This window comes from Pseudorca crassidens, chromosome 11 (genome assembly GCF_039906515.1).
Source record: "Pseudorca crassidens isolate mPseCra1 chromosome 11, mPseCra1.hap1, whole genome shotgun sequence".
Taxonomy (NCBI): Eukaryota; Metazoa; Chordata; class Mammalia; order Artiodactyla; family Delphinidae; genus Pseudorca; species Pseudorca crassidens.
In genome coordinates, this window is record NC_090306.1 from 102,592,726 (window position 1) to 102,604,151 (window position 11,426).

At 50.4% G+C, this 11,426-nt stretch overlaps 1 long non-coding RNA gene across 1 annotated transcript; it reads right to left on the reverse strand.

Moving 5' to 3' along the window:
* Positions 1–1,842: 1,842 nt before the first annotated feature.
* On the reverse strand, positions 1,843–5,824 carry LOC137203022 (uncharacterized). The gene is made up of 3 exons (XR_010932852.1): positions 5,672–5,824; positions 5,236–5,309; positions 1,843–5,016 (listed from the first exon to the last, which is right to left on the reverse strand). It is a non-coding gene; the product is annotated as an uncharacterized lncRNA (long non-coding RNA).
* Positions 5,825–11,426: the final 5,602 nt, after the last annotated feature.

Sequence of the window (11,426 nt, forward strand, 5' to 3'; positions counted from 1 at the left end):
TCAGGAGGGAGGGCCGGGCTGGGGGCAGACCGGGCAGCACTGACTCCTGTGGGGTCCACGGAGCCAGAGCAGGGTCGGGGGCAGCCCAGTGGAGAGGAGGAGAAGGGCTCCGCGGAGCAGAGCCGGGAGGGAGAGGGCGCAGCCTAAGGGGCCGAGGAGGGCAGCGAGGCGGGCGGACGAGGGGCGCTGGAGCGGCCGGGCGTCGGCCGAGGGCAAGGAGAGGTCGGCTGCGCCTCGCGACTCGCAGGTGGGCCGTGGGTGGGACTCCAGGAGTGGAACAGGCGCCCCTCGAGGCACTGTGGGGACAGCAGGCACCCTGACCCGCTGGCCACCCACACCGCCTGCCCAGCCTTCTCCCAGAAGCCGCTTCCGAACTCCCAGGCAGCCCATCCGAGCCCAGGGCTCGGATCAGGGAAGGAAAAAATATATCCTTTATGCCGCAAAACGGCTGCCCTTTCCCACAAGTCGTCACAATTCTGCCTTTGTTCCCGCTGAAGCAACCGATAGAGAAACCAACACTGTTCGCACGACGGCGGGGCCTTAAAAAGAAGTCCCCCAGAGCCTGGGGAAGGGGGCCCCCAGAGGCTGGCCTGGAGCGGGTGGGCGTGAGCAGAGGGAACACGGAACTCCCCCAGGAGGGGCAGCAGGTGGACCTCGGATCGGGCTTGGACCCAGAACACACAGCAAGATGCCCTCGAGTGGGAGAAGTTGAAAAATAAGCAACGGAGCCGGCCAAAGTTGCCGACAGCTTGGTCCTGGGAGCATCCCGCCCGCGACCTTGGCTTTGCTGAGCCCACAGTGCGTGGGTGTCAGGCGGGGCCAGGCCCAGGCCAGCAGCTCTCCCTGGGCCTGTCTTTGCATCCACCTCCGCCGCTACGTCGGATCTCCACGACCCTGTGGATTGCGCGCGAGAGAAAATGAAAAGCTCACATGTGCACGCACAGAGACACGAACACACACAGACAGGCTCACACATGCGGAAGTGAATGCACACTCACACACAGAAGTGAGCACACACAGAGGTGTGCACATGCATGTACACACGTGCACAGGCACACATGCACACGGAGACCCGTGCACACAGATGCACACGTATACATGCACGAGCATATACTCACGTGCATGTCTGTTAGTCCACGGGTGTGCACATACACGTGCATTCACGCACATACTCAGGTGGCACGCAAATGCACACAGTCACACGTATGCACATGCACACACACACAGACAGAAATGCATACCTGCTCGCACACACCCATACACAAACATATACACACGTGCACGGTCCTGCTCATGCGTGCGTGCTCAAGATGGCAGGCGGGGCTTCCGTTCCACCAGTGACTCAGCTGTGCAGAGTCCAGGGGCTCTCTGACCCTCGTCTTTCTCCTCTACTGGATGAGGAAGTAGAGCCCTGGTCTTGGAGAGCTCCCCACTCTCCCCTGCAGGCAGCACACACTCTGCTGAAGGTCAGATTCACTCCCTTGGTGCAGCTCCCAACTTCCAAGGGCAGCTCCTGGGAGGGGCACAGGGATGTGCAGCTGTGGTCGTGGCTGCCCCCTCCCCGGCTTGGCGGGCTGGTTGTGCACATCCTGGGTAGAGGGGAGGGAGTCACTCAAGGTCAAACAGGCTGCTAAGGGCAGGATCCTTCTCTTGTTCTGAAATAAGTACCCCTTACATTATATATATATTTTTTAACATCTTTATTGGAGTATAATTGCTTTACAGTGTTGTGTTAGTTGCTGCTGTATAACAAAGTGAATCAGCCATATGCATATATATCCCCATATCCCCTCCGTCTTGCATCTCCCTCCCACCCTCCCTATCCCACCCCTTTAGGTGGTCGCAAAGCACCGAGCTGATCTCCCTGTGCTATGCGGCTGCTTCCCACTAGCTATCTATTTTACATTTGGTAGTGTATATATGTCCATGCCATTCTCTCACTTTGTCCCAGCTTACTCTTCCCCCTCCCTGTGTCCTCAAGTCCATTCTCTTCATCTGCGTCTTTATTCCTGTCCTGTCCCTAGGTTCATCAGAACCTTTTTTTTTTTAGATTCCATATATATGTGTTAGCATATGGTATTTGTTTCTCTCTTTCTGACTTACTTCACTCTGTATGACAGACTCTAGGTCCATCCACCTCACTACAAAGAACTCAATTTCATTTCTTTTTAGAGCTGAGTAATATTCCATTGTATATATGTGCCACATCTTCTTTATCCATTCATCTGTCGATGGACACAGGTTGCTTCCATGTCCTGGCTGTTGTAAATAGTGCTGCAGTGAACACTGTGGTACGTGTTTCTTTTGAATTATTGTTTTCTCAGGATATATGCCCTGTAGTGGGCTTGCTGGGTCGTATGGTAGTTCTATTTTTAGTTTTTTAAAGAACCTCCATAGTGTTCTCCATAGTGGCTATATCAATTTACATTCCCACCAGCAGTGCAAGAGGGTTCCCTTTTCTCCACACCTTCTCTAGCATTTATTGTTTGTAGATTTTTTGATGATGGCCATTCTGACGGGTGTGGCTGGCACAAAAACAGAAATATAGATCAATGGAACAGGATAGAAAGCCCAGAGATAAACCCACGCACATATGGTCACCTTCTCTTTGATAAAGGAGGCAAGAATATACAATGGAGAAAAGACAGCCTCTTCAATAAGTGCTGCTGGGAAAACTGGACAGCTACATGTAAAACAATGAAATTAGAACACTTCCTGGGACTTCCCTGGTGGTACAGTGCTTAGGAATCCACCTGCCAGTGCAGGGGACACAGGTTTGGGCCCTGGTCCGGGAAGATCCCACATGCCATGGAGCAACTAAGACCGTGAGCCACAACTACTGATCCTGCGCTCTAGAGCCCACGAGCCACAGCTACTGAGCCTGCGAGCCACAACTACTGAAGCCTGTGTGCCTAGAGCACGTGCTCCGCAAAAAGAGAAGCCACCGCAATGAGAAGCCCACGTACCGCAATGAATAGCCCCCACTCGCCGCAACTAGAGAAAGCCCACACGCAGCAAAGAAGACCCAACACAGCCAAAAATAAATAAATTAATTAATTAATTAGTTTTTTAAAAAAGGAACACTTCCTAACACCATACGCAAAAATAAACTCAAAATGGATTAAAGACCTAAATGTAAGGCCAGACACTATAAAACTCTTAGAGGAAAACAAAGGCAGAACGCTCTATGACATAAATCACAGAAAGATCCTTTTTGACCCACCTCGTAGAGAAATGGAAATAAAAACAAAAATTAAAAAACGGGACCTAAAGAAACTTAAAAGCTTTTGCACAGCAAAGGAAACCATAAACAAGACGAAAAGACAACCCTCAGAATGGGAGAAAACATTTGCAAATGAAGCAACTGACAAAGGATTAATCTCCAAAATTTAGAAGCAGCTCATGCAGCTCAATATCAAGAAAACAGCCCAATGCAAAAACGGGCAGAAGACCTAAACAGACATTTCTCCAAAGAAGACCTACAGATCGGAACAGACACATGAAAGGATGCTCAACATCACAACGCATTAGAGAAATGCAGATACATTATATATTAACAGAGAAAAATGGAGGCTTTGAGCGGGGTGGGGTGGGACAGAGAAATTCGGATTCTGTCTCTTCTCCACCACTCGGCCAATGGATGACCCATGCTCCAAGTGCACACTCAGCGCCCGTGACTTCCCAGTGATACGGGAAGACGTGACACTGAAGGGAACGCAAGTCCTTTTATGTAAACGTGTTAAATCCAAGAAAAAGCTGTGTGTGGCCCTGGCGCCCCCAGCCACTCCCTGCCCTCCTGCACCCTCCCAGGGCACGCCTGAGGGTCTTCGAGTGTGGTGTGACCAGCACTGCCCTTAGGAGGGGACGACGGACAGATGGATGGGTGATCTCAGGGGGCAGTCCCTCCCCAGCTACCTGGGCCGTGGCCAGGGGAGATTCCAGAAACATGGCCACTACCCACATCCCTCGACATTTGCCACAAGGGGCTGTGGAAACAGCAGGGGGCCGGGAGTCAGGAGACCAGTAGCACCTGGGCCACCTTAGCTGGCTCATCCTTCTCTCGTCTCCCCACCTGCACAATAGGGGGTTGGACCGGGACAACTCCCTGTGGCCTGCTGCCTGGGTGCCGCCCCCAGGCTCCTCCCCAGCTCCTCGGGAAGCTCCCCGGGGTGGAGGTGGGAGAAGGTGGCTGGCCCTGGGGGCTCTGGGGCGCAGACGAGCCTCCCCTCCGGGGCTGCACGTTTATCACTCAGAGCTGACCAGAGCAGCCCAGACAGGGCGCTGGAGGGCCACCTGGGCCCTGTCAGCACCAGGTTCCTGGGCTGCAGAGGGCATCTGGCCCCTGCCCCAGGCCCACGGCCAGTAAAGTCCACCCCCCCGTAGCTCTGATGGTCCCACAAGTGCAAACCTCCACCCAGCCCTTGTCGAGTGCCCGGGCTGCCCTGAGGAACGTATGGCTATGACCTCACTGACCCTTCCAGCAGCCTGATGGGGTAGGACTGTCATTGTCTTCTCTCTACAGATGGGGAAACTGAGGCGTGGAGAGGTGAAATGACTTGTCCAAGGCCCCACAGGCAGCAAATGGCAGAGCCAGTCTGCTCCAGTGGCCACGCTCTCGACCACTGTGGTGTCACGATAACACCCCCCAAGATGTCCACATCCTGATTCCCATAATCTGTGAATACGCTGCCTTCTATGACAAAAGGGACTTTGCAGATGGGATTAGTTAAGAATCTTGAGATGGGGAGATGTTCCTGGATTTTCTCTGTATGTCCAAGGTCATCACAAGGGTCACGAGAGAAAGTAGGAGGTCAGAGTCAGCGAGAGGTTGGAAGATGCTACCCTGCTGGCTTGGAAACAGAAGGAAGGGGTCACGAGCCAAGGAACGTGGGCACCTCTAGAAGCTGAAAAAGGGCAGGAAACGGATTCTCCCCTGGAGCTTCCAGAGGGAACTCAGCCCTGCCCACACCTTGACATTGGCCCCGTGAGACCCACATCAGACTCTGACCTCGGGACCTGCAAGAGAATAAACCTGGGTTGTTTTCAGCCATTATGTTTGTGGTCATTTGTTACAGCAGCCGCAGGCCACTCACACAACGGCTGTGCTCTTGACCTCCACATGCTTCTCTCATTTTATTTTCTAATACTTAACGAGAGTTCACGAATTCTTCCCGCGTTTCTCAGAGGCTTCGTATTGATATATCCCCCTCCCAGCGGATGCAAAATCAGCCCTACCGTGTCGGGCGCGGGGGATGCTCTCTCTTCCGTGGTTATGGTCAACCCTGCTGAAGCTCGTCCTCCCGTGTGGCCTTAGGAGGGGAGAAGGACTCGGTGTCAGCCTGTCTGGGGGCTTGAGGATTCTCCTAACTGGACTCCTGTCTTCCTGGCAACTCCCCTTCCGTGCTGTCTTCCTATCAGGTTTGGGGACAGGAGTCCTGATTTTCCCCCGGGGCTGAGCACACTCCTTCGAACACCCTCCAGGCCACAGGAAGAGTAGACAGTGGTGAGGGCTGGGCCTCTGTGAGGTCCTAAAAACCATGGGAATCGTGCCCTTTAAGAGCATGAATTTTATGGCATGTGAATTATACTGCAATAAAGTGTTATATCAAAAAAGAAAAGAAACGCCCACTTGCTGAATTTAGGGGCAGTGTCAAAGAATACCGACAATTACCTGAACTCACTATTAAATTACACCCCTTCTTCCACCTGCTAGATTTTCTTCACAGAGGTCAACAAAAATGACGATTGCAAGAGATTGATTGCAGAAGCAGACGTGAGGATAAATAACAAGGTCCTACTGTAGAGCACAGGGAACTATATTCAATATTCTGTGAGAAACCATAATGGAAAACAATATGAAAAAGAATATGTATATATATAACTGAATCACTTTGTTGAACATTGTAAATCAACTATACTTCGATAACCTAAATTTAAAAAAAATAGGAGTCATCCAAAAAAAAAAAAAAGAGGAAGAAGCAGACGGAAAATCCAGCTACCTTCTATTAAACCAGACATTAAGGGGATTTGAAAAAATGTTTTTTAAAATCTGGGGGGGCTTTGAAAATTATAATCATTTTCATAAAATGTTACATATGTTAAGCTATGAAGGGCTTATTAGTGTTATTTTTATACGAATTAATAAATACTTAAAGTTTTTTTCAGTTTTATTTTCTAATACCAGAAATATAGACAAGTATAGCCCACAGAAACAAAACGTCTTGGGGTTCTCAATAGCTTTTAAGAGGATAAAGTAGTCATAAAACCAAAATGTTTAAGAATCACTATCTTATACAACCACCATACAATGACTAAAATTAGGAGGTTGACACCGATGTGACACTGTCTAGAGGACAAACCTCATTCTGATTTCACCAAATGTTCCAAAAATCTCTTTTAGAGCAGCTAAAAATCCTGAATGAGAAATGGGGAGCTACAGTTGAATGGGTCCAGAGTTTTAGTCTGGAAAGACGAAAAAAGTTCTAGATGGTGGTGAAGGTAGCAAACAATATGAATGTACTTAATGCCATTGAACCATATACTTTAAAATGGTAAATTTTATGTTATGTATCTTTTATCACAACTAAAAATTACTAGGTGAAAAATAGTTTATTTAACTATAGTGAATACAATATGCATCGTATTAAAAACAAGCAAAATTATAGAATGCATTTGTGATATATTTCACCATAAAATGACACTGCAGTGTGTATAAAAGCAATCACTAGCGAAAGTCTTCTGCACAGAGTAGCTGGGCATTGTTAGATCTGAACATGCAGATGTAAAATTTTTTTAAAAAATGATTTTTTAAAAGTTCATCGTTTCTGTTGCTATTATTGTTGTTAATAATCTCAGATAAGATCCTAATCCCCAAGAAACTTCCAATTTAGTGAGGGAGATGGATTAGTAAACAGACTAGTATAACACACAGAGATCAGCACTGGGGCTGAGAGAGTGCAGAAAAGGAACACGGTCCAGAGAGGGGAGATCTGGGAGGTCTTCCTGGAAGAGGTGGTGCATGAAAGGAAAAACAGAAGTGGGAGGAGGAGATGCCCTGCAGAAGTAAAAGCACATTGGACATGGTAGATTGCAAGCAGAGAGGCTGGAGAGAGAGGTGGGGATGTGACCTTGGCTGACCCCAGGTGTCAGGCCCAGGGGCTCTGCCCCGGCCTGTCAGGCTGCCAGCAATGCAGGGATATGGGGGGGTGGGGGTGGGGCGCTGTGCAGGCGGAACAGAGCCTGGGGCTGGAGGATAAGGGAAGTGAGAAAGGAGGGCCCAGCAGAAAGGGCAGGACCAGCAGAGATGGGGGTGGAGTCAGGGGCCTGCAGCCATGCTGACCTTCATTGCCTCTGACCCTGACAGTGACCCTCCAAGGGCAGCCTTAATTCTCCCCACAAAGAAACTGAGGAGCTGAGAGGTGAGGCAACTGGCCAAGTTCACCCAGCAGAGGCGGGATTAGAGCTCAGACTCTTAGCTCGGCCTTGCTCTCTGACCAAAATGGCTGAGGGCGGCAGGGAGCCTCTCTCAGGGATGGGCCCAGTGTCACCCCCGTGGCTGCCTGAGCCTTCCTTTCAGGGCCTGGGCCTGGACCCAGGGGCACAGCAAGGATTCCATGGGGTCCTGCCCTGAAGGAACCCCCCAGTCCAGAAAGTTCCAGTTGGACCTCAGGTCCTGCCAAGAAGCCCTTCCCCAACCGACTTCTCTGGCTGCCTTCCAAAAGGGGCAGGAGCTACTGGGTGAGGGGGCCCGGGTCCGACTGGGAGGCAGCCTTCTGTTTCCCTAATATCCTGGTGCATGAGAGGGGAATGCATGGGGCAGCCAGCTGGGGTTCCCGTTGTTCTGTTAATTGGCCAAAGCACGCCCCATCGGGTAACTTCTTCCTCTTACCCACAGGATCTCTCACCTCTACTGTTTCCAGCAAGAAGCCAGAACATATTTTTAGACCAAAGCTGCAGGCAGACCTGGAGGAGTCCCCAGAAGAGGAAGTGAAGGGTAGGAAGCCCCGGCGAGTGTGTCCTCCCTGGTACGGGGTTGGGGTGAGACATGGCACAGTCTGTCTGCTGTGTGTTTGTAGAAGCAGAGGTGGGTGACTTTCAGCTGACCAGCCTTGGCCTGTGAGGTTCCAGCCTAAAAACGAAGCTGATTTCCCCCCAGGCCACAAACTTGGAGGCAGACCCCAAGCCTGGAGGCTGGTCCCAAAAGCATTTCCAAAGCACAGAGCATAAGACGAGTCGCTGATGGTAACTCACACAAGAGCTCAGCCGGAAGAGTCATGTGTCTGCTTTTCCTCAGCAAGGCAGGAAAAAATGCCTCCCTCTGGGGCCTGGCAGCTGGCCTCTGGGGCCTGGCACGGTCACACCCCTGAGCACAGCGCAGAGTCCTGAGCTAGCAGGGGACTTTGAGATCATCCAGCCCTGCCTCTCAGTTTACGGTCGGTCGGGAACAGATGCAGGACGGTCATGGCTATCCAAGGTCACAGCGCCCGGGAGGGGAGTAGTAGGCACAGTGGAAAAAGTGAGGACACGTGAGCCAGGCCAACAGGCACCAGGCCCAGGCCTGCAGCTCCCAGGTATGAGGCTCAGGGCAATGGGTCAGCCTCTCAGCCTCAGTTTTCACAGTTGGGAGCAGGGAGGAGGGCAGCTGCCTTCAGGGCTGCTTGGGGCTGAGCAGTGCTGAGCACAGAGTGCCCTGTATCCAGTGGGCACATCACCAACACGCTCTCCAGGCAGCCGAGCCAGGAGGGGGCTCCGGGCACCTGATCCTGTGCCCAGGAAGAGGGGCAGTTACCCACCTGCTTTCCTCCGGATCAACAGCACCCTTAAGGGACGTGCTCAAAAATCCCTGACTAGTTACCATCTCTTCTGTGCCAGGAGAGCTGGGTACACGCAGAGCATGAGGTGGGGACACGCAGACCCAGTCTTCGAGCCGTTTAACACCTGAATGGGAAGATAAATAAATATCACCAACGATTGAAACAATGGTTTAAGCTTCTAGGTCCAGTAATCGCAGGCCAGATTATTTGGACCGACTCTCTGTCTCTAGAAACAAGTAAAAATTTTGAATAAAAAAGTCATTTAAAAAATTATGTTATGTCATACTGTGTGAATAAGTCAGACAGAGAAGGACAAATATCGTATGGTATCTTTTATATGTGGAATCTAAAAATTGGTACAAACGAACTTATTTATGAAACAGAAACAGAGTCACAGATGTAGAAAACAATCTTATGGTTACCGGGGGAACACGGGGAGAGGCATAAACTGGGAGGTTGAGATTGACATATACACAGTACTACATATAAGACGATAACTAATAAGGACCTGCTGTACAACACAGGGAACTCTACTCAGTACTCTGAAATGACCTATATGGGAAAAGAATCTAAAAAAGAGTGGATATATGTATATGTATAACTGATTCACTTTGCTGCACAGCAGAAAGAAACACAACATTGTAAAGAGACTATACTCCAATAAAAAAAATTTTTTAATACATGCTATTCACCATACAAAAAGAAAAAACCTTGCATACGATTTAAAAAAAAAGATAAAATTAAACTGGAAATCATGATTTGCAATATATATGGTAAATTAAATGTTTATAATCTAATATGTAAACAAGTCTAACCAATCAATAGTGTAACGATCTTATACAAGATAAAAAATGATCAATAGGACATTTCCTAATTGTATTTATCTTGATAAAAAAATCAAAATTAAAAATTATGCTAAAAGCCTCTAAGAGTGGCCAAGATAGTGGAGAACCTCCAGGCCAAGTCTGGCGGGGTGCAGGAATGGTGCGACGATTTTGCCCTGAGGGCTTTTGCCAGTCTGGAAAGGCTGGCCCTTGACCTTGACAGGAAACGGACATGTAAGGACAGAAGTCAAGGTAGGAGGCAACTAATCAGGGACTCTCCCTCATATTAAGCTGGAGGCCAGGGAGTCGGGGACAAAGTGGGTACAGCCCACCTTGCTCTCCTGGCAGAAATCAGGGCTGGGGGCGCTGGATGGTGAAACGGGTGTCACGCTTGGAAAGCACCAGCTCAGTCCTTGGTATCTACTTAGCAATCACTAGATCCCTTTGAGGGGAGGGGTTGTTTTCAAATTAAACTCAGCAGTAATGTTTGCCCAGGAAGTTGATTTCATCTAATATTTCAACTTAGAGAAATGAACTGATGGGTCTACAGTCCCCAGTCTCTCTTTTCCACCAGCCATTAAGGACCCTGCCTACCAGGGTGCTGGTCCTGTGTCCTCTGCCCCATGCCACTGGCACCTTCTAGAGTGTTCCCGCATGTAGATTTCAGCTTCCCTCCGGCCTCCAATGAAAGCCCTCCCCTGCACACCTCAGGCTCCCAGGCAGAGGAAACGCTCATCCCCAGGCCTGGCCCCCGCCCCGAGGGTACCCGATGGCATGTGAGCTGGGGCTCCGGGTGGATTTGACTCCTGGAGTCTCCCGAGGCAGCTGCCCACACCCTGCTCCCTCACTTGTCAAAGATCAAAATCAGGCCCTCCCGTAGGATTTTATATTCCCAGCTGCAAGTCTCAACACAAGCCAAGGTGTTGATGTGAAAATAACTATTGTAAGTAAATCTGGAAGAGAGAGCTGGGCAAGAAGACTGGAAAAACGTCAGGAGGCCTTTGCAACTTGCTTTGTGTTTATCGGTAAACAGAGCTCACCTGGGCGGGTTCAGCCCGGACTTTGGGCTCACAAACCAACATTTTACACAGCTTTGGGGACAGACATGGGGCTGTCAAGTCCAGAGACACTTTTAGTATGAAAAGGCATTTTCAACAACAGCTAAAAGTGTCAAGGACACACCCAGGGAGAAAGAGCCTATTTCTGTAAGGCGACTAGCTTTACAGAAAGCTCTCCACAAAGTCCCTGGCTCTTCTGCCCCTTTTGCCACAGACAGGGAACATTTTGTCAAATGTGGCCCGTCCCTTCGGGGGACTGAGGACCACGGCCCACTTCCTCATTTTAGTGAAAACTGAGGCCTGGATATGCTGACAGACATGCTGGCCGCTCCCTCACACATTATGGGGCCTGGCGGCCTGGGTTCCAGGCCCTGTGCTGCACCCAGGGCTGGCAGCCAGGAAGAAACAGGCACCTCGCCTGATGCCGGAGAGGTTCAAGGACTCAATCGTGTCGGCTATTCTGAGTGGCAAGGCAGGCAGGGAGATAGGCACTGTGAAGACAGTGCTGAACCAGACAAAAGCCATGTGGGAGGTGGTGGCAACACAGGGAAGAGGGCAGCTTTGCGGCTGGGATGGATGCCAAGCAGGCTTCCTGGAGGAAGTGACAGAGCCTTGGCAAAGCCCTCAAGCAGGTGATCACCGAGTCTCAGGACCTATCAGGTCCTGTCCCTGAGCTTCCTACACGCTCCTTCCTAATTCTCACCCCAGGGCCTGGGGAGCTCAGCATCGCT